This window comes from Myodes glareolus, chromosome 16 (assembly GCF_982192425.1).
Source record: "Myodes glareolus chromosome 16, mMyoGla1.1, whole genome shotgun sequence".
NCBI lineage: Eukaryota > Metazoa > Chordata > Mammalia > Rodentia > Cricetidae > Myodes > Myodes glareolus.
Window position 1 is genome coordinate 36,548,961 of NC_142041.1, and position 27,244 is coordinate 36,576,204.

A 27,244-nucleotide genomic window follows, 5' to 3' on the forward strand; every position below is an offset into this window, starting at 1 on the left:
ACACAAAAAATCTAAAAGCTTTGTGAGTCTAGAAAACTGAAGTAGTAAAAGTATTAAAGACATCAAACAGAATGGTAGTCACTAGTGTTTTGTTATTAAGATTGTGAAATTATAGTTTATCTGGTACAGAGTTGCAGTTTTGAAAGAAAAAGAAGTCACAGATCAGCTTAACTGTCTTGATTTAAAAAATATACTCTATGAAGAATAAAATGATTAAAATTATTAAGTAATAAATTTAATGATATGCCTTTTTCTATAATTAATTAGCTGCAAAGAACCTAGTTAAGTGATTTCTAAAATTCTAAAAACTAGTCTTACATATTTCCACTTGGAAGTTGAATCTCTTTTCTTCAAAGTGGGAAACCTTATTACATGTATTCTTTGAAAACTATTTTTGCTTTTATTATCTGTCTCTAAAAAGTAGACAGTTGATGGTATCTTCTTATTCTTCTGCAGTTAAATACCAAGTTATTACTATTCCCACAGGCCTTAAAACATTCTTGCTGGTTCAAGAAAGGCACTATTTTGTAATCACAGAATGAAAAAATGACCTGAGAGCAGACCACAAAAGAAAAATGTTAAAGAGATCAGAAAAATTAAGTAGGAATCTGTATAACAAGAAAGAAAGAAAGAAAGAAAGAAAGAAAGAAAGAAAGAAAGAAAGAAGAAAGGAAGGAAGGAAGGAAGGAAGGAAGGAAGGAAGGAAGGAAGGAAGGAAGAAAGAAAGAAGAAAGAAAGAAGAAAGGAAGGAAGGAAGGAAGGAAACAAAAAACAAAAAAGAAATCTGCATAACCAAAGAATCACAAGAATAGCCGAAATGTATGCAAAGCCTTAATATAAATTTTACATTCTTCTAATATCTACTGTCTTAATTCGGGTTTCTAGATTTGTGAAGAGACACCATGACTATGGCAACTCTATAAAGGAAAATGTTAATTGGGGTGACTCACTTGCAGTTCAAAAATTTAGCCCATTATCACCATGGCAGGAGACAAATCAGGATGGAGGTCGACATGATGCTAGAGAAGGAGCTGAGAGTTCCTACACCTTGATGAAGTGGTCTAGGACACTGGGTAGTATCTTGATCATATATAGAACCTCAAAGCCTAACTTTGCAAGACCATACCTGCCACAAGCCCGCACCTCTTTTTTTTTAAATTAATTTATTTATTTATTAAAAATTTCCACCTCCTCCCCGCCTCCCTTTTCCCTCCCCCTCCCCACCTCCCCCTCCCTCTCTAGTCCTAAGAGCAGTCAGGGTTCCCTACCCTGTGAGAAGTCCAAGATCCTCCCCCCTCCATCCAGGTCTATAAAGGTGAGCATCCAAACAAACCAGGCTCCCACAGTCAGTTCATGCACCTCTTAATAGTGACAAAGCCTTTGGGGACCATTTTATTTCAAACCATCAAACTTAGAAAAGATTGAAGTAGGCTTCTTCACATAAATTAAAGATTTCACTTAAAAAATACTAACTGAATAAAGAAGAAATATGAGTTCCTAATTCATTTTAAGATGCTATTAATAGTAACATACATTTCTTTATAAAATAAATAATCTAAGAACATGACATATTTTAAACATAATATTATATGTATTCACTATGCTTTTGAAAACATTATAATCAAATTATATGCTCAGTGACAGAAATAACTCTCATTTTAAGTACCACAGAGCAGCATGGTGAAGAAATTACATAGCAATGTGAGAAAATGAAATAAAAACCAGAACTAAAACCATTTGAGAAAATATGCTAATTAAATTTAGAGATAATACCTATGCTTGTTAAATCATAAAGTATGTGGTTTTTCCTTCTTTATATTTTAAATTTTTGTTGTCTTATGGTCCTATTTAGTTAAGTAAAGTATAACTATATAGAAGTCATTAATAGCTCTTATTTAAATACTATTTTAATTCATTCAATCTAGCAAATATGAAAAGTAAGAATGTTGTTTCTATTTAGTGTAAGGCAAAGGGGAAGATTGAGTACTGCTGAAGAATGAAAAAAATATTTACACAGTGACTCAGTGAAAGACTTACAAGTTGTTTCAAAAATTGTTTTAATATTAGTTTTTATTCTTTAATGATTTGTGAGTATGTGTGTTTGGTGGAGAAGTTGCTATGGGTGCATACACATGAGTGTCAAATAGGAAGGCAGATATTCTGGAGCTAGAATTACAGGCTTGTGTGTTGGGAACTGAACTCAAGAGAATCTGCAGAAGGAAGCAATATTAACCACTGAACCATCCTGCCAGACCTGGTAGTTTTTTGGTTGTTTATTTAGTTTTAGCTTACATTTTTCTGTGTGTGTGTGTGTGTGTGTGTCTCTCTCTGTGTGTCTGTCTATCTCTCTCTGTTTCTCTCTCTCTCTCTGTCTCTGTCTCCGTGTGTGTGTGTGTGTGTGTGTGTGTGTGTGTGTGTGTGTGTTTTATGTGTGAATCTTTGACCATGCAGAGACCAAAGAACATTTTAAGTATCATTCCATTGATTTCCATTTGATTCCCTTTGTGGCAGTGTTTCTAAACTCTCAAGATCTGCCTGTCTCTATTTCCCTCTGAATATATTCACATACACGGGTTTTATACGGATGCTGAGGATCCAAACTCAGGCCCTAATATTTGTACTGCAAGTGCATTTACCCACTTAGGCACCCGCTAGTCCTAAAGAACAGGTTTACAAAGGAGATCAGTCTGCCTCAATAGCCCAGGCTTTATGTCTGATGACTACTTTTCTACTCATTTTGTCATGCCGAATGCATACATAGAGTTGCATGGAGTTTTCAAGAACATCGAACATTTAATTTTGGAGGATTGCATCTTCAGGGGTTTAGTCTTTTATCATCATGATGGCATGTGGGCAGAAATGGTGCTGAATAAAAAGATGTGATTCCTATGTCTTGACCTGCAGGCCACAGAAAGCATTTTACCTCAGTGGGCATGACTTGAACATATATGAGTCTCAAAGTCTGAATCCACAGTGACACTCGTCCTCCAATGAGACCACACTTACTCCAAAAAGGCTACACCTTCTAATTGTGTCACACCTTTTGGAGTTCATTTTCTTTCCAACTATTATTCTACTCCCTGGACAACAAAAGGATTACAGTCATATCATAATGCAAAAATGTGTTCAGTTCAACTTCAAAAGGCCCCATCATCTATAACAGTCTAAACATGTTTCATATTCCAAATTTGGAAGTCTATTCTGAGATTTGCATCTACTATCAAGCAATCTTGTAACTCTAATCTCCTATAAAATCAGAATAAAAGAAAACAGATAACATACTCCAACATATAATGGCACCGGATATACATTACCATTCCAAAATATACCAAAGGGAACATAGTGAAAAATACCGAACCAAAGTAAGACTGAAAACCTGCTGGGAAATCTCCCAACTCTGCATCTCCATATCTGTTACCAAAACATTCTTCAGATCTCCAACATAGTTCAGTTTGGTTGACTACAACACATTATTTTCTCTTAGGCTGGCTCTATTACCTGATAGCAGCTTTCTTCAGAAGGCATCCCACGGCTCAGGTATCTATAACATCTTTTGAGGTCTCCAAGCCAATTGAAGCTTCAACTTCATAGCCTTTCTAGGCCTTTTTTCATGGCACGTGCTTGTCTGAGTCTTTCCTTAGTTGCAGAGGCAAAATTCACAGCCTTTCTACTCTATCTTTAATTCCGTAACCATGCGGCCAGAGGTATCAAGGTTTACTGCTTACTAGGACTGACTGGAATTTGGTTCTTTTGTTTAATTACATCTTTATCAATTTTTGTTTTCAATGGTTTCCTTCACTATTCAAGCTTGTCTGTCTTGACACTGGAGTCTCTATACTGGTTTGACTTGAACCTTGAACTCAGAAATCCAACGGACTTTGCCTTCCTGGCACTGAGATTGAAGGTATGCACCACAACACCTCTATTTGGAACAACAGAAAAATAAGTATGGAGAAGTGTAAAGAATATAAAATGATAAAGAATATTTAAAAAAGAAGGAGGAGGAAAAGAGGAAGGAGAATCAGAAGAAAAAAAGAGGAAGGTAAAATAATTGGAACAAAGGTAAATTGAAACAGAAATTTGTAACAGAGAATTAAAATTGGAATTAGAAGTGAGACAGAGAATTAGTGCTAAGAAATTATAGGCGATTTGGATAAGAAAAATTAGAAGTAAAGCAGAAGAATAAAGAGCATGATTTGAACAGCATGTGTGTGAGTTCATGCCACAAAGTTTCTATATGTTCTTTGTTATGCTGTGGTCCCCAACCTGAAATCTGGGGGTGAGGGGCTCTTTTCTGAGCTGAACTCACAATCAATCAATATGATATCTCTTCACTAGCGACATTTCTATAACCACTTTACTAACAGTTATTTTCTACCAAAACAGAACTCAATTAACGGGTAATATTTGCATGCATTGAAGAAGATATTTCTGATATCCTCACACTCTCACTATAGTTAAGTAAAAATTTATCTCTTAATATTGCTTATTTTATCTTTTATTACTGAGTTTCATAAAAATGAAACATGTCTTCAGTCAGTAATACTGTCTCATTTTCTCAGCAAAATATTTCACTTCTGATCTGAAGTATAAAGACTAAAAAATCAGTCTGCAGCAAGAACTAGATAATTATATTCCCTGATATATTCTGTAGACAAAGGAAAATATAAACCAGTTTCTTTCCAAAAGGTAGATTCCAATAGTTAAACATATTCTTGAGTTTGGCCTTTAAATTTTATTGGGTATAAGAAAAATGTGTCTTTGGTTCCAACTGTTTCATCATTATAAACTGAAGCATTTTCAATAGAAATATAATAATATACAAAGACATAGAACCCCAGATGTCAAATTAAAAATATAAAGAAAGCCAATCAGAATATCATTGTGATTACTACCATTTATGGAACATTTATTGTGGGCATTTTTTTGATTCATCCTTATTTTCAATTAACCTAAAGAAAAATAGTCTTCATAGAAAACTGCATACAAAACAATAAACTTCTATACCAATAATAAATTGATGTTTTTCTCCATATGTCTTCCTTGCTAAAATCAACATCCAAAATATAAAACCATAAAAGTCAGGACCGGTGTTCCAACAGTACTGTATTTACAAAAGTTTGACCAGATCTGTTATGGTCAATACTCAATATGATGGTCTAACTGAGCGTGAGTTAATTAAATCTGGTAAAATGCCATCTGTGGTTACAAAGAAGTTTTAGACATGGAGACACAAAATTAAAATTGATTAAACAAAACTAAATCTCAGGAAGTAGACTACTTAAATTTAAATTGATCAACTGAAAGAAAATGTATGGAAAAACAACCCGAAAAACAAAAATGTTTCCAGATTATTCATATTGATCTTGTCCTTATAAAAATTATCTCTATAATATGAAAAAATATTATTAAGTTAGGCAAATAAAAAACTCTGGGAATCCTTGCATTTAAGATTAGATCAACATCAATCACTCGAAGAATAGACCTCAAATGTATACAATTTAGAGCAATCCTTGGGAAAATCCAAAAATCATTTTCATGAGATAACAAATTCAAAATAAAAAACTCTCTAAGCTTAAAAATGTGACCAACATCAAAAAACATTTTTTGAAAATACACATTGGCTCTAACCATCGGAAAAATTCTTATTCATGACCTAGAACCTTCAGAAAGAATGTGCTGCTGTGAAATAGAATAGAGGAGGGAAAGAAGGCCTTTAAATAATTAATGGATTAAATAATTCAAGTGCTTCTTACTTATTGTTTAAGTAGGTGAATACTCAGCTTGTCAGCTATTTAACATACTTAGTAAAACTGCTAGTGGGCATACTCTGCTGTAGTGTCTAATCCTGGTTGTCAATGTGGTTACATCTAGAATCAAATAATCCCAAGCAATTGAGCTTACCTGTGAGAGAGTGTATCGATTAGATCAATCAAGACAAGAAGACCAAATTTAATTCTTGCTCATAGACTGGAAAACTTGATTCTTAGCCTTTCCCCCTGGAAACGGACATTGTTGGACTACATGGGCCACAACCATTAACCCACTCTGATAAATTTCTGTTTGTTGATGGAAGTTTCTCCTGCCTGTCTCACAGTCATTCAGTCCCAAAGAAACACACAGAGTTCTACATTAGTTATAAACTGATTGGCCTTTTAGCTCAGGCTTCTTATTAACTCTTATATTAGCTCATAATTCTTGTCTATGTTAGCCATCTGGCTTGGTACTTTTTTCTGCAAGCACATCTTGCTCTGCTTCCTCTGTCTTCCTCTCTGTTTGGGTGACGACTGCAGACTAAAACTTCCCTCTTTTCAGAATTGTTGTTGCCTTGCCTTTACTTCCTGCCTGGTCACCCTGCTGACACATCCTGTCAGGCTACTGACCAATCAGCATTTACTTAAAATACAAGTGACAGAGTACAGACCATTTTCCCACAGCACTTCCTCCTCCCCTTTTTTCTTAAACAAAAACTCTGAATCGAATCTCCTTTTAGTTTCTCTACTGACCATTACCCATAACAATCTGTAACCAACATTCTAAACAAAGACACATATCCATAATCCATTTTTGGGGAATGTGGACATAGTTTTCTAGACTACTTCCTGCTGATTGGGACACTGATAGCCTTATGGAGACCTAAAGAAAATTTGGAATTATAATCAAGTCCTGACTAGAGTATCCTCTGTGGTTTGATCATCCCAGGCAGCAGATTTTGAACTGTTCTGGTTGTAGAACTCAGACATCTGAGCCATTCCTCCTATTAGAGATTTCTCAGGGGCCCTTCCTTGGTCAAATCTGATTTTTCTTAATCCAAAATGAATCCACAGTCCCTCATTTCTTTGTGGAAACAAATGCAAAACCTCTTCTTCAAAGTAACATATATTTTGACTTAAATTTTAAAGTCAAAGCATTTTATATATATATATATATATATATATATATATATATATATATATATATATATTAGATTAATCCAATAGTATTTATAATCAAATGTTTTTAGCAGCTTTTGCTCCTTCCTAAGTCATCAAACAATTTAAAGACAATACAATACTATATAGTATCCAGACTCTCTGTGTATTTTTTATCTTTACGTGGCTTTATTTTAACCTCTATTTCTTTGATTTTTATTTCTTATTTTTGGCTTTTTGAGACAGGGTTTCTCTGTGTACCTTGGTTGTCCTTGAATTCACTTTGTAGACCAGATTGTCCTTGAACTCACAGAAGTCTTTGTGCCTCTTCTCCCAAGCGTTGGAATTAAAGGAGTGTGCCATCACCACTTGAACTCACAGAGATTTGTCTGCCTTTGCCTTCCAAGTGTTGGGTTTAAAGGTGTATGCCACTATACCTTGAACTCACAGAGATACATCTGCCTCAGGTTATCAAGTATTTGGATTAAAGGTGTGTGCCACCACACCCAACTACTCTCCTTTTTTTTCTTTTTTCTTTTAAGAACTTTTTCCTTTTATTTCTCTCTCAAGTCTACATATATTTTAAACACACAGTAAACTATTTAGAGGTTTTCTTTGTCTTTGAGTCTATCTTTACTGTATATCTCTTTTTTTTCTGACCACATGAGTATTTAATTTGCTAAGTGATATGGTTAGTATTAAAGCAATGACTTTGACAGCTGCATATAACCTATTCCTTAGCTTTTTTCTGAGAGTCTAGCCTCATAGTAGAGGTACTGGTTGAGTCCATGTTTATTCCCAGAACTCTATGTCGTTTCAAGGTCCCTGCCACCTCCACAATGTATGAAGTCAACTTTTCATCAACACCACGTATGTGTTTGATGACAGAACCTCTTAAAAGAGCTGCAATGTTTTATAGCTAAAGCTGAGTCAGGAAGCCTCTCTGAAACGAGAGAGTTTGACTCTAGCAAACAGCGTCCATCTGAGAAAGTTCTGCTATCAAGAAGTGACACTAAACACTATTCTTTTCTATCTAGAATAACTTCCCAAGCTCTCTCAGGCTTTTGAGTGACTTTGATCAGCCCCACTTTGGCATGCCATTCTGTTGACTGAGGTTTCTGTCCCACCCCATTCCTGTAGTCATTAAGTCTCCAAAATATCACACAGAGGTTTACATTAATTATTCTCTGATCGGTCTAGTGTCTTGGGCTTCTTATTAACTCTTATAACTTATATCAGCCCATAAAACTTGTCTGTGTTAGCCACATGGCTTGGTACATTTTTCAGCAAGGCAGTCACATCTTGTTTGTTTTGTGTCTGATTTCCTTTCTGTCTGGGTAATAACTGCAGATTGTTTTCCTCTTCTCAGAATTCTTATTGTACCACCTATACTTCCTGCCTAATTGCTCTGCCTATATTTCCTGCCTGACTACTGCAATATCAGCATTTATTTAAAATATAAGTGACAGGGTACAGACCGTTGACCCATAGTACCTTTTAGTAGCCATTCTACCAATTCTGTTCTTTTATTTTATTTTTTTTGAAAGTAATTTTATTAAATTATAAAAAGTTTCCATTTACACCCCTCCTCCCAACGCCCTCCCACTCCCCCCTCCCTCTCCTCCTCCCTCTTTGTCCCCAAGGGCAGTCAGGGTCTCCTGCCCTGTGGGAAGTCCAAGTTCCTCCCCCCTCCCTCCAGGTCCAGGAAGGTGAGCATCCAAACAGACTGGATCCCAAAAATCCAGTATATGCAGAGGAAACTAGTCCCAGTGTCATTGTCAATAGCTTCTCAGAAAGACTGCAGGCCAGCCACATTCAGAAAATCCGGCCACATTCAGAGAGTCTGGTTGGATCACATGCTCGTTCAGTCACGGTCCATCTGGCCTTGGTAAACTCTCCTTTGAGCCTATTATTCGTGATCCTAGAGAAGCTAAATAAGAAGACGAACCTGATGAAGATTATTTAGCTATCCGCCAGGAGGTAGGAAATAGTCAAGAGTCCCAGGTAACCTTGGGTGCATGGGGGGGGAGGAGGGTTGTTGGAAGGGGAGAGGGTTAGAGAGAAGGGAATAGGGGAGGAATGGAGAAAGCTCGGTTGACCGGGATGGGGGGAAGGGAGGAAGGATGAATGTGGGATCAGGGAAGAATATATTTCAACTAAGGGAGTCATATTAGAGTTTACAGGAAGCTTGATTATATATGGGATCCCAGGTCCAAGGAGAGATCCCCAGATTGTTCTCTGTTCTTTTAAAGATCCCTGAAAGTTAGCTGCCTTAAAACCCTTTGTTATTTTCTAGAAATGTAACTATTGGTTGAAAGAGCACATATGGGGGCTGGAGAGATGGCTCAGCAGTTAAGAGTGCTGACTGCTCTTCTAGAGGACCTCGGTTCAATTCCCAGCACCCACATGACAGCTCACAACTGTCTGAAAATGCAGTTCCACGAGATCTGACACCTTCACACCAATGCACACAAAATAAAGATAGATAAATCATTAAAAATGTTTCTTAAAAAAGAGCATATATGATCTAACATAATCCATCTCTAGGACCAGCCTTACTATCCACTCAAAAATATGAGTAAACAATATGATACCCTTTCAGCTTACAAGAGATAATATTACTTATTTGATTAAGAAGGATCATGCACTCCAAGCAGAAAAACTGACAAGTGTTTAAATTTTTATATTCAGTGATCATAAACACATAAAAGGATATGTTTATTTTTATATTTTAATGCTTTGAATTACTGAGAAGATATAAATTGATAAAGAATAATATAATAAACAATTTTAATTAAAGAGATATTTTAGTAGTTAAGGAAAATTGCTATTTTTTTCAACGAGACAGTGTTTGGTACTTAGCACCCCAAATGAAGATCTCACCATCACCTGTATCCCTAGCACCAAAGGAAAATCAATAGGTGGGAAAATTAAGCTCAAAAATAAGACTAACTAAGTAAAGAATGAAATATAGACATTAAGAGCATTGAGAATTCATCTGCACATTAGAAATTCTAAGAAGAGATGAGATAATAAAATAATATATAAGGGAAAAGGGTATTTATGAAATTTTCAAATACAAAGGTTTTTCACACCACTTCCTCCCAAATAGCAGGAAGAAAATAATAATAATCTGCCAACTAGGTCAGAACTGCATTGATTATATTAACCTTCCAGGAAGATGATATTTTCCCTGTAAGCAAGCAATAAGTGAAATCACTGACATCACTTGTAATCATTAGTACTTGAAGGAGAATAAATTTGAAGTTTCTTTTAAAATTCTGTAAAACTTATCTTGTTATATGTAAAGAAAAGCTGATAATAAAAAATAAGAATCCATTCATTTTCTATGATGAAATTACTATAAACCACATATACAGAAACATATAGAGACACAAACACACACAAACACATTCACACAATGCATATTGGGAGCCAAATATTTAAAATTAACTTAAAATACCACAATCAAAATTTGCTGAAAACTAGAGTTTAGTATGATCTGTGAGACACAAAATTATAAGGGATATGAAAGTCAGTATTTCTCTTTGAGGAATAGAACATTCACACCAACAGCAAAAACTCATGGCAGAAGATACTCTTCTAAAAACAACAAGAACTCATCAGAAGATACTTTGCTACACAACCTATATACTGGGAGCTGGAGAAATGGCTCAGTGATTATAAGCACTGGTTACTCTTCTAGAAGACCTGGGTTCCACTTTTATATCTAGATGTTGAGAATCTGATGCCTACTCCCAGCCTCAAAGAGTTTTCTATGAATATAATAGATAGATATATATTCAGAATAACACACACACACACACATATTAATATGAAAAATTTTAAAACAGATATATTTGATGTGTTATATATATTATCTTGCTGGCAGAGGCTGCTTGTTTGTTTCCTGGCTGCCTAGACCAAAACTAATCACTCAGAAACTTTATTGATTAAATCACTGCTTGTCCAATCACTTAAGCATATTGCTAGATAGCTCTTAAATCTTAAATTAACCCATTTCTATTAAATTGAACATCGTCACATGGCTGTGGCTTACAGGAAAAATTCCATCCAGCATCTGTCTCCTCAGGTGGCAACATGGGCTTCTCCCTGACTCTGTCTACTTATTCTTCCTCTATCTATTTGGAATTCCTGCTTTGGCCTATTATGTGCTGGAATAGGCATAAAGCAAATTCTTTATTAACCAATGGTATTCAAAGCATACAGAGGGAAACCTGTATACCACATCACCTCCCCTTTTCTGTCTAAATAAAAAGGAAGGTTTTAACTTGAACATATCAAGATTGAATACAACAACACAGTTATCAAGCAAGAATTATAGTTACAATATTTGTATCTACTTAATCATTTATCATAACTAACAAAATTTATAACTATCTACTCTTCAGCTCCATCAATTGTTTTAGGATTTGTTGCTCTCATTGATTGAATAAAGAGATTGCCTTGGCCTTTTGATAGGGTAGAAACTTAGGTAGGTGGGAAAAAGAGAATTGAATTCTGGGAGGAAGAAAGCAGAGACAGGCAGAAGCCATGGCTTTCCTCTATGAGATGGATGCAGTAAGACTCATGTTGGTAAGCCACAGTCAAGTGACAATACACATAATGGAGACAGGTTAAACGAATATGTAAGAGTTAGACAATAAGAGGTTAGAACTAATGGGTTAGGCAGTGTTTAACTGAATACAATTTGTGTGTTTTTATTTCAGAGTTTAAACTAGCCAGATGGCCAGGAGCTAGACAGGATGCAGCCCTATTCTCCCTACAACAAGCAAAGACTCCAGAACCATACAATGCTACCAAAGATAATAGGAAGTACATTGTAAACAACTTCCAAAACTCTAGAATTGACAGAGACATCTCTCTGACTGGGAATTACCCAATATACTTCCGTATTTTTGCAGCATCCTTCTACAGCTGATAGACCCATTATGTGGCAAATATTTTCATGAAGCAAGAAATTTTAAGATCTCATATGTTTGTTGGCCAAGTTCATCAGTTGCTTTCTTCTATGTCCTGCAGAATGTCTGGTACGTCTTTCATGAATCAGGAACCCTGAAGGACTGTCTTACCTTTCTTAGGCAACTTTAGCAGTCATTTTCTGTGAGTTGTGAATGTTGACTCCATATCCTATAACATCAAGAAGTCCAGGAAAGAGCAGTTTCTTGCTCAAATGGCTAACAAACTCCACAAGGAGCCTCTTCAGTGCTCATCTTCCTCTTGAAGTAATTGGTGCTGCCAGGAGGAGATGTGTTTCATTGTCATGAAAAGTTCTAAGTTCTTAAAACATTTTAAATGCCATATTTTGTTAGTTTTTGAAAGGTTTAGAAAACCTAACTAACATGACTACAAGCTGCATTGTTATAAATGACTATCTATTAAAATGTATTTCTTAATTAAATATTACATTTTTTAAAAAGCTGTATAAGCATAATAATTTAAATAAGAGCAGGAACATACATAAAATACATTTTTATAAGTAGACCAAGATCCATACCAATGCAAAGTATTTGTCTCTATTTCATATCCCTCTTTAAATGTAAACAAGCATTTATAAGTAATATTTGGGAATTTGGGCATAGTTCTCTACAAACTGGTTTATTTTTAGATGAAGGAATTTTAGAAGTTTACGAAGATCTTTCAGGGGGTCTTGTTCCATTGAACAACATTAGTCTATAAGGAATCTACAGATTCTCATCCTCTGTGGAAACAAAAGCACAATCTCTTTTACAAAGCAACACATCCTTAGCCCCAAATTTTGAAGTAAAGATACCTTTAAAATATGTATGTTGGTTTCATTTAGTACCCCGTACAAGGAAATGTCTCTCTGTACTTATCTCAATCACAGTCAAAAAATTCAAAAGAAAACACATTAATATACATAATAAAGGTGCTCTGTGCATTCTCTATCTTTATGTGTCTTACTTTTCTTCACTCCATTAATCTATGACTGTCTCAAAACAATTTTGAGATACCATCTTACACCTGTCAGAATAGCTAAAATCAAAAACACCAATGATTACCTATGCAAGAGAAGATGTGGAATAAGGGGAACACTCATCCATTGTTGGTAGGAATGGGAACTTGTGCAGCCACTTTGGAAATCAGTGTGGCAGTTTCTCAGGAAACTGGGAGTCAACCTACCTCAGGACCCAGCAATTCCACTCTTGGGAATATACCCAAGAGATGCCCTATTATACTACAAAAGCATTTGTTCAACTATGTTCATAGCAGCACTATTTGTAAAAGTTAGAACCTGGAAACAACCTAGGTGCTCCTCAATAGAAGAATGGTTAAAGGTGTGAAACATATACACATTAGAATTTTACTCAGCAGTAAAAAACAATGACATCTTGAATTTTGCATGCAAATGGATGGAAATAGAAAACGCTTTGCTGAGTGAGGTAACCCATACCCAAAAAGAGGAATATGGTATGTACTCACACCTAAGTGGATTCTAGCCATTATTAAAGGACATTGAGCCTATAATTCGTGATCCTAGAGAAGCTAAATAAGATGAACCCAAAGAAAATCATATAGTTATCCTCCTGGATATTGAAAGTAGACAAGATTGCCAGGCAAAATTTGGGTACACGGGGGAGTGGGAGGTGGATATAAGGGGAGATGGTTAGAGAGAAAGGAGAAGGGGAGGATTCAGGAGAACTTGAGGGAATGGGATGGGTGGGATGGAGGAAGGGTGGATATGGGAGCAGGGAAGTAAATATCTTAATTAAGGGAGCCATTTTAGGGTTTGCAAGAGACCTGACTCTAGAGGGGTTCCCAGGTCCAAGGAGAGGTCCCCAGATTGTTCCTTGGGCAGCAGAGGAGAGGGTGCCTGAACTGGCCTTATTCCATAGCCACACTGATGAATATCTTGCATATCACCATAGTACTTTCATCTGGCGATGAATGGAGATAAAGACAGAGACTCACATTGGAGCACTGAACTGAGCTCCCAAAGTCCAAATGAGGAGCAGGAGTGAGAACATGAGCAAGGAAGTCAGGATCAGGAGGGGTGCGACCATCCACTGAGACGGAGAGACTGATCTAATGAGAGCTCACCAAGGCCAGCTGTGATAGGGGAGTTCAGCCAATCATATTCTGTTTTCGGGGCATGCCACCCTCAGGGAAAAGCCTGCCTATAAACCTAGCAAGCACGCTCCACTAGCTCTCTTTTCGCCTGGCTCCTGAGTCCGGATGGATCATTTGGATTCTGGTGTAAGCTGTTGTAAGTCTTACTTCTGTTTATTAAAGCTGTATATTTTGTATCAAGATAGTCTGGGGACTTTTCTTTACCAATCGCCCTGCAGCTTCACAGCTGGACTGGGAGTGATGGAGCATGTGATCAAACTGTACATTCTGAATGTGGCTGTCAATGAGCGCTTACTGAGAAACCAAGGACAATGGCACTGAGTTTTGATTCTACTGCATGGACTGACTTTGTGGGAGCCTGTTTGTTTAGATGCTTACCTTTATATACCTGGACGGAGGGAGGAGGACCCTGGACTTCCCACGGGACAGGGGAACCCTGACTGCTCTTAGGACTAGAGAGCGAGGGAGAGGTAGGGAGGGGGAGGGAAAAGAGAGGCAGGGAGAAGGTGGAAATTTTTAATATATATTAAAAAGAAGACTTTACTCCTTTTTCAAACCATTTACTTTTTTTATACTATTTCTTCTCTCTTCCAAGCCTATGTACATTTATCTAACATCATGACCTATTTAGAGGTATTTATCATCTGAATTTGTCTTTATTGAGCATCTGTCATCTCTTTCTGACCAGAACTGCTTCTCAAAATACTAAGTGGTGCATCTAGGACTTAAACTGCTTTTATTTTTAGCTCTGCCCAGTCCAACATGATAGAAGCATGTTCACCATCTCTGTGAACTGTGCATGCTGCCCCAGTTTCATGTATGCAGCTGGCCTAAATTACATACTTAAGCAGTTTGTATCATGCTCCTCACAAATCCCATTGAAGTGCTTTGTCTCCTGAAAGAGCCTTATTTCATGCTGAAAGCATGAAACAGGAAGCCACCCTTTTTAAAAAAGTTGTGTTGTTATTTTTGCTGTGAATGCTGAATCAGAAAGACCTCTCTTAAAGGAACTGCAGTGCCTGTGCTTACTGTCAGCAAACAGAACACATTTGAAAAAATGCCAGAGACCAAGATGTCATGCTTAATCATATTCTTTTTTTTTGTTTATAATTTCTTTCCATGCTTTTTCAGGTTTTATGTGGATGTGGTCAACTCCACATTGGTGAGCCAATCTGTTGGTTGAAGCAGTTTGTTCATTTCCTGGCTGCCCAGACCTGAAATAATCACTCAGAAACTATATTGATTAAATTATTGCCTGGCCAATCACTTAATCATATTGCTAGCTATCTCTTATATCTTAAATTCATCCATTTCTATTAATCTGTGTATTGCCACATAGCTGTGGTTTACCGATAAAATTTCCATCCAGCATCCAGCATCTGTCTTTTGTGGCAGCTACATGGCTTCTTTCTGACTTTGCCTATGCTCTACTCCTCTATTTGTTTGGAATTCCTGCCTTACCCTATTCTATGCTTCCATAGGCCCAAAGCATACTCTTTATTAACCAATGGTAGTCACAGCATACAGAGAGGAATTCCACGTTGTTAACTCAGAATTTTCTTAAAAACTGTTCACATAAAGATCTTTACAATCCTTATTCTTATAGTAATTTATATCTTTCAAATCTAAATTATTAGTTCTTCAGTTAATAAGAGGAATCAGTGTTGCAGCATTGTAAATTCATTTTTCATAACAAACTGGTATTATTCTTTCTCAAGAACCTATCTGTCAGTAATTTTACAATCTAAGCATTTTAGTCAAATCAGAAGAGGTTTTTTAAAAAAGCACTTTCTTTTGAATTTACTGGAAGGAAAGAAACATCTAAGTGAAAAGTTTCAGACTACCATATTCAGAATAACTGCAACTGTGAAATAGATATAAACCCTCCTTCATTGTAAACTCTACAAGGAGAAAGCAGATAAAGTAATAACAAATTTTTTGTCTCTATCAAGAAATAACCTAAAATTATTTGGTATTGTTTTAAAATCTGAAGTGAAATAAGACATTTATAGCCCATACTATAAGTTTTGTATTTATAATATAGGTATAAATTTGTATTTATAACATCAGTATTTTTCTGATATATATATATATATATCATATATATATATACACACACACACACACACATATATAGTGTTCTTTTCTAACTCTTGACTAAGTTAGGAAATGAATGTCACGATTAAATGTACGTATCCTTTTCCTTCACCAATGAGTTCAGAACTATTTCCACTTTCTCCTCTATCATATTCAATGTAGCAGAATACTGACAGTATAGTCACTGAGATCAAAAATTAATAAATGGGAGCTCATGAGATTGAAAATTTTGTATGAAAAGGGCACAATATTTTGGAATAAGTAACATGCTGCAGGAAAGGAAAGGATTGACATAAGCTACACATCAAACAGAAGGTTAATCTAAAATATATAAGGAATTCAACAAACTGAACTTCAAGAACACCAGCAACCAAAATTTAAAAATAGGATATAGATATAAACAGAGAATTCTCAAAATAGGAAACACAAAATGATTGATAAGTAGGAAATGACATTATGGACATCCTTAGTAATCAGAGAAATGCAAATCAAATTTATTTTGAGATTTCATCTTATTCAGTCATAGGGGTCAAAATCAATATAGCAAATGAGAACTCATACTGGTTTGATGTGAGGTAAAGGAATTACTCATCCATTGCTGGTGGAAGTTCAAAGACAAGCAGTCACTATGAAAATTAGTGTCATGAGTCTTCAGAAAGCTGGAAACAAATCTACCTCAAAATCCAGCGGAACTATACTTGGTCATATACCCAAAAGACTCCACATACTATGAGACACTTGTTCAACTATGTCCATTTCTATTCTATACCTAATAGCTTGAAATTTTAAGGAGCATAGATTTCTATTCATGAATGAAGGATATAGACAATGTATTACATTTACAAAGAATTATTATTCAGCCATTAAAAAATGAAATCAGTTCACAAATAAACGATGGAGCTGTGCAAGGTAATCCAGACCCAGAAAGAAAAAAAAATGTGGTATGTATTCATTTATACATATATGTTAACTGTTGTGTCTTTGATAAGCTTGCGTATGGACAGAGTAAGACAATGGGGTCACGGACAGATCTCCTTAGGAAGGGAAAATTTGTGGAAGACAAGAGGAGTGGGGACAGGACGTGAGACCAAACAGAGCTGGAGAGGATAGAGGGGCAAGGAAGGAGATATAGGACAGGACATATGACTGAGACTTAAGGCCATTTAAGGGATTATAGAAAAAAATGTAGTACAGTAAAAGCTTCTTTCAACACACACACACACACACACACGTGTGTGTGTGTGTGTGTGTGTGTGTGTGTGTGTGTATTTATGTAGATTCATCAGAGTGGGGGAGACAGAAATGGGGAAGATGGAATCCCAACTGGTTATTTCTCATGACCAAATTAAGCTTCCCATGCCAGCAATGGGTTATTTCTGAGTTGTTGGCCCCAGGGGAGCCCACAAACAATTCAGGATTTTGCCAAGAATATGGGTTGCCCTTAACAAGTTGAGGCCAAAACCATATTACTGAAGGCAATAATTACAAAACTCTTTAAATATGGAGAAATCTTCAACCCCTACAGAGAGAAGTGTTCATGGTATTTGAAGGTACTGTGAATGCTACCAAAGGAGAAAGAGAAATACCAACCTAGCTACTAACTGTTCAACTTGCAATGGTTACCTGCCTACAAGATGCATTACGTAAATCTGCTTGGGTGGCTCAGAACTTGAGACCAGATAAGACAGTGACATTGTGGGAAATCAAAGGCGACTGTTCTGCTGAGGTTCTACTCTACTCATTTTAAGTTTCCTTCTGCAATAGATGAGGACAAGTGGAGAGACCTATGGGTGGACAACGTGCACAGAGAAACCTTAGAAGTTAGTCTTAAATGATATATCTCCATAAAATCCCTCCACTCCAGGCTCTTGGAATCCCGTGTAAGAAGAAGTGAAAAATTGTACAGTAGAGTGGATGGAGAACACCAGGGAAATAAAGCCCTTTAAACCCAGCAGGGTTGACACATACATGAACTCACGGAGACTGTGATAGCATGCAGAGTGGCTTCATGGTTCTTCACCAGATAGGTTCAGAGTGCTGAGAGAAGTGGAAATGTGCCCCCCTTCCTAATGCAAAAGCTATCTCAGTTGGTAATCACTCACAAATGATAAATTGGCCTTTTCCCCTGGAATCTCATTGGGACTACAAACTACTAAATCCAGGCCTCATGTCTGGCAGTAGATGGATAACAAAATTAAATCCTTGATTATTTTTCAAAATTCTTCGTCTCATGGGGCTTTGAAAGGACATTTCTTTTCTTTTATAACCTTGTATGTCCTTTGCTTCTCGTGTTTTTTTGTTCTTAAGAGATTTTTGTGTATAGAAAGATGTGTATCTTTGCATGGATATATATATATCCTATGCTTTCTCTTCAGCTCTTTAACTGATTGTTTTCTGCTTCTATTCCAATTTGTTTATTTTTGCTCTTTCTTGTTTTATTGTTATTCTTTATATGACTGTTTGTTTTCTAAAGGGAGTGAAAAGGCATATGCTGGTAAATATATGGTAGAAAAATATATGGTTGGTAAAAAAATGGTAGGAAAGTGGGAGAATATAAGAGGATATGGGAGAGTGGAAACTATAATTAAAAATATTGTATAAAAATCTACTTTCAGTGAGAGAAAAATTATATGTGTATATATATATATATAAATGTCTAAGTAATGAAAGCAATATTACATTTATTGTCTTTGATAAATTTCTGAAAGTATTTTTTCTTTCAAACTGTATGGAATCATTTAATGAGTGCAATGCAAAATTTTAAATATAATTTCTTTTAAGTTCAATTTCTAATATTTTATAAAAACCTAATTTAATGTTGAAAATCTCTATTTATTATTTTCTCTAGGTTGAAATAAAATTTATTAATGAAAATATTTCTTTTAATTAAAAGCATTTATTAAGTTAGTTGATAGTTTCACTCACCTGCTTCAAAATATAAAGAATCTAATGAATGTAAGTAGGATGTGAGCCTGTTTCTATTCCCCCACACTGTGCAGGTGTCAGCCTATGCATCTGTGAAGTAATAGTATTGTGTCCCTAACTCCCTGAAAGCAGTTTCAGATCACAGTTTGTTCAACAGTGCTATTGTATAACCCAACAGTGCTATTGTATAACCCAACAGTGTTATTGTATAACCCAACAGTGTTATTGTATAACCCAACAGTGTTATTGTGTAACCCAACAGAGGCATTGCAAAATTTACAACCAATTCACAAGCACAAGTTCAAGACTATGCTAATCTCACTCACCTTGCATGTTCCTATCTCTGTTAGATTCATGAGTTTTGTTGAATATTAATTAGCTGTTGCTTTTATAATTCATGCATCCTAATTCTGTACTGTAACCTCAAGTAGAATACATAATATCTTCTTTTCCAAATTAGTGTACACTGTTTGAGAAGGCTTATACCTTAGACAATGCAGAATGCAGAAATAGTTGAATAAAATATTTCAGATTCAGACAGATGTACTAACTCTGGGGCAACTGTTCAAATATCAACAGTTATGACCATATAAAAAGAAAATTCCAAGCAGATACATTGTTCAGTTTTCTACCTCTTCCACTGTTATTAGAAATGTGATTGATCAACTTACACTTTGTTCAATGATGAGGGTTTAGTAAGACATAAGTCTTATTTTAGATTTTAGAGGCTTAATAATTCATGAAAGACATATTTGTTGACAATTATTTCACACGCACATATACACCATATGGATTTATTATGTTTTCCATGTAATGTTATATCTTATATTTTTCATCATAGTTACAATTATTTGTCATCTTTATAATAACCTTGCAATTAAAGGATAATATTGTCAGACAAGACAGTCAGAACACAAAAACAAGCAAGTGGTAAAGATTCCCATACTTTGTGGTAACTTTTAGCATTATGTCTTAGTTTTGATTGTCAATCAGCATCTTGTTTCACCAACTAGTCATCATTTGCTTTAATCATCCTGTGGATTTCTTTCTACGAGTGTGGATACTGTATTAGTTACTTTTCCCATAGTTGTTACAGAATCTGATTCAAAGGAAACTCTTTTTTGATTGACTTTTATTGAACACTACATTTTTATCTGCTCCCCTCCCTGCCTTTCTCCTTTCCTCTAACCTTCTCCCAAGGTCTCCATGCTCCCAATTTACTCAGGATATCTTGTCTTTTTCTACTACCCATGTAGATTAGATCAATGTATGTCTCTCTTAGGGTCCTGATTGTTGTCTAGGTTCTCTGGGATTGTGATTTGTGGGCTGGTTTTCTTTGCTTTACAGGTTAAGAGGATACATCCATGCGTGTTAGGGCCAGTGTACGTACATGAAGATGGGAGCATAATGTCATTGGGCACATTGAGTGTCAACAGTCAGAGAGCAGAAGGAGGGGGTGCTGGTGATCTGTTTGATTCTTTCCCAACCCAGTTTCACTTTTAATTCAGTCTAAGACACAAGCCCATAGGAAAATGCCATGAACCTTGAAGTTGTGTTTTCCTTCAGTTAATTCATTATGTTAACAAGTTACCACCAGAGTCACAAGTGATCTCTTAGATGATTCCAAATCAAGTCCAGTTAATTAATTTAATTAATTTCAAACTGTCCAAAACTTGGATTTATCTCCTGTGGTTTATAGAATAAAAAAATGACTGTAAAGTTTTCAGTGATTTAATTCTACCAATAGTTTGCATACGTTATGTGTCTTGGGATGGTTCCAAGGAAATTTATGTCATACAGAAATGCAGGAAAGCTGGAGTCAGTGGAGAATATGCCCATTTTCTGCTCATATAGAACGTGGTTATGATAAATTTGGCCATGTTGTATATTTACTGCTAATGATGGGGATTACAACAGTGAGGAAAACTGACTGTTAATTTTCAACTTAGTCATGTAGTTTTTTCTTAAAAAATGTTATTGAAATTACTCCACAGGAGTCCTTTGATTTTTTCACAATTCTATTTATTCTTTTAAGTGAAATATCAAAATTTCATTGGAATTTTCTTCATTGAACTACTAGAAGCCATCATTTTATCTCACAATAGTTCTAGCAAGGGGTATTGTAAAATGTTTAATATCACAATTTTCAAAATTATTAACATTGAACTTAGTCTGGCAAATTATGAATGCTACAGAGGGTTTTCAATAATTATAATGTCTCCAAAACTAATAATGATTATTAAATGTCTCCTGCAGCCAACTGCTTCAATCTTTTCTGAAACTAATGTATAAACCACACTCTTTTTTCCATTGTAACACCACAATTAATAACATTCATATTGCTTGAAATCACCAATGACATCACTAATATTTTAGCTTCAGTGATCATAAAGCAATTTAACATTTTTTAGTAAGTATTGATTGCTTTTCTTATTTACTTCAATGTGATGATGAAAACAAGGCATTTGCTAAGCTGCTAGTATGTAAGTTTTCATGGCAAAATGAATAGTCATTTGCTAGGTTATTTTTTACGTATTCATAATGTGAAGTCCAGTAGTCCATTAATATTACCTGTGTCTTCCAACTAATTAGTATTGGGATTTATTCAGCCTAAATTTAACTTCTGCTATCTGAAAATAGCATTATTAATAATACTACAGTGAATAATTGTGAATAGACAATGACACTACATTAACAAATGCCTTCAGTGCTTGCAGGCACAGATTCATCTATAATGAGTGCTATTTTTACTTTATGGCATTCCCTTGCTTGTATCACCCTTTTCTCCTTTCCCCTCAGGCAAGTCCTAGAATGTTGTGACTAGGTGTGAGTTTCAAATAACAGCAGTCAAATAACATTAATCACAACCTTCTTTCTTTTACAAATCCTTACCCAACACTTTCAACTTGCCTCATATACTAGATGTGTACCAAGTCTTGCCCGACTACAGAGGATTTCCATGATTGGCAGCTGGGAAGTCATACAGTCCTTCCTCCAGTGTCCTCTGCACTTGATCTTCATGCTCCACTGACCACTTCAGTCCGTTTATTTACTATTTTCAGAAGAGGATTCTTGAAGGTCTTTTCCATTTCTGTTTTGCAGTGTCTTACTTTGTGGATCACAAGGTCCTCACCAAGTCAGCTACAAATGTGATTTTAGTAGAAAAGTCTTATCCAAGAGCATGAACAGACAGACAGACACAATTCATTCACATTGATTTTCTACACACTTCGTTATTTTCTTTGAACCTATCACTAAATGATAACCTCAGTCATCTCTCCTAAGGATGCAAACCAGAATAAAATATAATGAAAGTTCAGTGCTCTCAGGACCCCCATACTTAACATATCTATCAGTAGACATGTTATAAAAGCAGAACAGTGTCATTATTATAAAGTTCTCTTTATAATATAAAGGCACCTGTAAATAATCTCAAAATATATAAAACTTGACAAAAACAAGAAAAAGACTGAAAATAAAGTTTAACATTTTCAAAGTAACAGAGACTGCTTTATTTAAAGTCAGATTTATGCATCTTTTCCCCATAATCCTGCTGGAAAGCTAAGTCAACCCACACCATTCTCTAATTAGCAATTAATTCGCCAAATGTACCATATGTACAAGAATGTCAAGTTCAATCAGTAAGTGCACATCATGCTGTCTCCACTTAAGATGATGACAATGTAGCTGTAGAAGTAAAGTAAATGGGGAGAAGCACAGAGCTAAATATGACAAGTGTCGTAGCTGACTCTAGAGTTGAAGCATTGGAGGTGGGCTCACATGGACTAAATATAAGTTGCCTTCCAAAGAAGGATGAGCAACAGAGTAGCAATTTATATATTCAGTACAATGCCATGTAATGCACTTAGGTTGACAAACTAAACAGAGATTTACATTCAGTATAAACGCATGTGTTGTGTAGGCTGAATGTAAATCTTTTTTTTTAAATACAGAGAGCATAAAATGGTTGTACAATTAAAAGTGTGAAAAGATGCTGTCCTCAAGTTTGACTCACTGGGGAAACATTTTTGGAAGCGTTAGCCAAACCCTAGCTGATTTTCATCTTTGAATTTTCCAAAGAAAAGGCCTGCCTCCGCAGGTCGCCATTTCCCCCAGTTGACAGAGCCATGGGGTCAGCATAAAGTAACATGGTTTGTCCATGGCAGTGGGAGAAGACGCTTCATGTTGCTGTGTTTAGCAGCCTGAATTCTCCTTGGTGTTCTCTGCTGAGGTACAGCAGGAGCTACTGAGTCTGTTCCAGAAAAACATTTAGGGAAGAGTTAGCATGCTGCAAAGCTGAGGTTGAGGAAGATGCAGTTTTACCACAGTTTTAAGCATCCGGTGAGCCTTGAATCTTAGATGTAAGGATTGTGGTATTAGACATATAAATTGCAGCTGATCACTGCACAGAGCGCTGGTTTCGACATTTTTACCAGCTGAGGATTTCTGTAGTAATCTCCAATTAACAAAACCTAAAAGAAGCTTCTTCAATGTGGAGTGCATGGTAAACTTCTCCATGAATGTAAGAACAAGTCTTTAGAACCGAGCTAGATAACACAAGAAAGTGACAGCAGTAGGCTCTCCTCTGGAGTTCAAAACCTCACCAAAAATAGGTAATTGGGCCTAGAGTATTAGGCGTAAATTCTTTCCTGTTGAGCATCGTGAAGTTCAGTTAGAGTGCTCTGGTTATTCCCAAGGTATAAATGCCACTATTGTATCCTTGGGGATCCCTTGTCATGCCTGTGATCGTTGTGATTTACACCTGGGTAGAGATATATTTAAAAGTGTATGCATATCTATCTATCTATCTATCTATCTATCTATCTATCTATCTATCTATCTATCTAAATACCTATCTATCTATTCTATATAAGGAATAGATATCCTATCTATTGTGTATATATAAGGAATACTTGTAAATTTAAGTAAATTTAAAATATTTCCCTGTTTTTCCAAATATCCTTAGTGTTATATATCAAACTATTATAGAGGTCCTGACAACTTCAAATCAGATCCACATGTTTAAATAGTAAGCGTTATCATCCTTTGAGACATCTCCTCAGCACTACTGTGTTCTTGCTAAAGCAAAGGTGAGTGTCATGATATTGCTATGCTACAATGTATCTAAAGCATTTTAACCTCAATGTGTAAATAAGCACAGATAATATAGTTCTTAAAAGTCATTCAGCAATTTAAGGGAACAGATATGTGATTAATTTCCATAGTCCTGCCTTTCATTTTATGATACTTCAGGTGTTCCCAGAGCTTCCATTTAAACAATACACACACTAGAAAATCATAAGCATCGATATTTTCCAGTGTTCAATTGAAACACCAGAACTCTAAAGACCATAGCTAATATTATTTGACCTTATTATCTCCAGCTATAACAGTCATAACAAAATTATGATAAAACAAGAACTTAATAAAATGGCATTACTACATAAAAATTCAAGTAAATCACAATGCTAATCAAATGTCTACCTATACTTTTGTTTCTCTCTCACCCCATCTCAGGTTTATTTCACTACATTTGAATCCATTAATTGGTTGTGGCTCTACATCTTCCTTGGGGTCTTTGGCTACATTGGCCTACAAGGATGGAGGGAGCATAAGCCAGGAACAGGTTCAGACAGCTGTGGGTAGAATGGAGACAACCCTCTGGCAGTAAGATTTTTATCAAAGAGATCAACTTTATTCCAGAGTATAAGGAATATATAGGATTAGGGAAACTGGCAACAAGCCCTAATTTGTAATAATTTGCATGCACCCCTGTGGCAAGGCTTCCTACCTGCAGTTGAGTTCGCAAGCAAATCTTCTATTACTAGTCTTTTAGAAGGAATCTGTGCCGGGGTCAAGCAAATAATAAATTGAACTTCTGGATTAGAGACATCTTTCAGATAAGATCAGTCCTCCAGGCCCACAGACATTCTCCGGATAAAGGCAGGTAGAGAGCAGAAAGTTTCACTGATGAGGGTAGAAGTCTCCATGTAGTGAGGCTTTTGGAAAATGTTACCAGGCCAATTTCTGACCATTCATAAAGGGTTTCCAGCAGTTGGTGGTATATTTTGCCCTGTGTAATTATCTATATTCTTAAACTGATGTGTAAATTTATTTTATTCATCTATCAAATTAGATATTTATTCGTATCCCACATCACAATCTTAATGAATTATATATTTAACTTTAATTTTTTTTAAAATAATGATTAAACAAATAGATTGGTTTATACATTTGACAAAATTACCATAGCTTGATTTTAATTGCCATACCCAAAAGCAACAGTTTTAGTTGTTAACATTATACACTTCCAATATTAAAGTCTGTCATAGCCCATATATGCTCAAAGCATGGTGTTAATGTAAGTCATTTTATTTACTAATCAAATTGTTGAAAATCTGCATTAGAAATAATTTTAGCACATTTGAGTGAGGGGAAAAATAGGCATCGTCCTTGTGAGTGAAAGTAACAATTTACCTATGAAATATTTTACTTTGTATTTCAAATTCTACATGTAATCAAATCACAATACCGTGACATCTTTTGAATTTATAGCAAAATTTTCAACATAAGCATGGTATCAACAAAAGATTACAAGGCATACTTTCCTCTGGAGATTGTGGCTTTGTGATTATGAACTCAGTCTGTGAACTCTAGGACCCACTTTCTGTCCTTTGTGGCTTATTTAACTTTATAAAAGGACATACATTTTCCCAGTTTTTGAACGTCCTATGATAAAAGACATTCAATGCAGGCAACTTCTTTTAGATTGTCTCAGTATGCTACCATCTATCCTTGGAAAATAGAAAAAAAGTAGAGTTCTCCACTGCCGCCAGTTAATGTACATGGTTCCTAACCCAATAGAGGCAAACAAGGGCCATGCTCCCGACCACGTAGCTCTGATGGCACAGCTACATCTTCTCCAGAAGGTCACATCACAACAGCCTTCAAAATGTTCCCGAGCTTATGATTTCAAGGATCCATTTGACACACATGAAGAAGCTTGGCAGTGAGATATATTTTTTAAATTTTTCATATTTTTATTTTTTTGAATCTGTTTACAAAAATATTATTATATTTATTCTCCTCCCCTAACTCCCTCCAGTTCCTCTTCCAATTCTCTGCCTATCAAACCTCATATTTGGTTTCTCACTTAAAATGAAACAAAAACAAAGTATATACAGGACAAAAATATTTTCAAGATACCACATAAAAACAATACGAAACTGGCCTAAGGAATATCCTTCCATTTCCAGAACAATAGGTTTCTGTTAACGTGAGGAAATTTTTATTTCAGTTTTATCATGATATAAATCTTATTCTATAGATACTGAGTGAATAACAGAAAAATTTAAAGATGCAACAAACAGTCTCTTCCCTTGCTCTTGAAATCTGTTTTCAGCACTCATTATAGGAGGTTCAATCCAAACAGATTAATTATTATGCCAAAAATTCTGAGTCTCATTTTTCTTTTCCAAATTTCCATGAAATAATTTTACAACACATAACATAAATTGTCAATGGTTTGTCTTTTTCAGCCACACTTAGTCGATATGATAATATTTGCATACTATGAACTTTAGATTTATAATTGGCACTGAACTAGAGAATAATCAACATGAAGCAAACGACTCACTTTTTCTCACATATTCTTTTTCCTTTTATTGAAAATAGACTTTTTTTTCACATAATATACTCGAACTGAAAGTTTCCTTTCCCTTTATTCCTCTCAGTTCCTTTCCCTCTGTATCCACACCTTTTCTGTTTCTCATTAAGAAGCAGGCTTCTAAGGGATGTGTTAGTTTCTAACAAAACTAACACACTGGTATAGAATAAAGCAAACAGAATGAAAAGACTACAAGAAAAGGCAAGAGAAACAGATATAGACAGAGACCCAATCATTTGTAAACACTGGAATCCTATAAGAATACTAACCTAGAAGCCATAATACATATCTGAAGGACTCAGGCAGTCCCTATGCATGCTGTTTCAATTCTCTGTAAGTTCATATATTCATAGATCATGTTGATTAAAAAGTCTTGTTTCTTTGGTGTTGACCACTCTGTCTAGATTCTACAATCTTTCTGCCTCCTCTTTCACAGGTTTCCCTGAGTGTTGAGTATTGTTTGTATTTCATGGTGTTTGCCTTATGTAAACCAGATATTGGTTGGTTACTCCAAAAAGCTTTGTGCCACCAT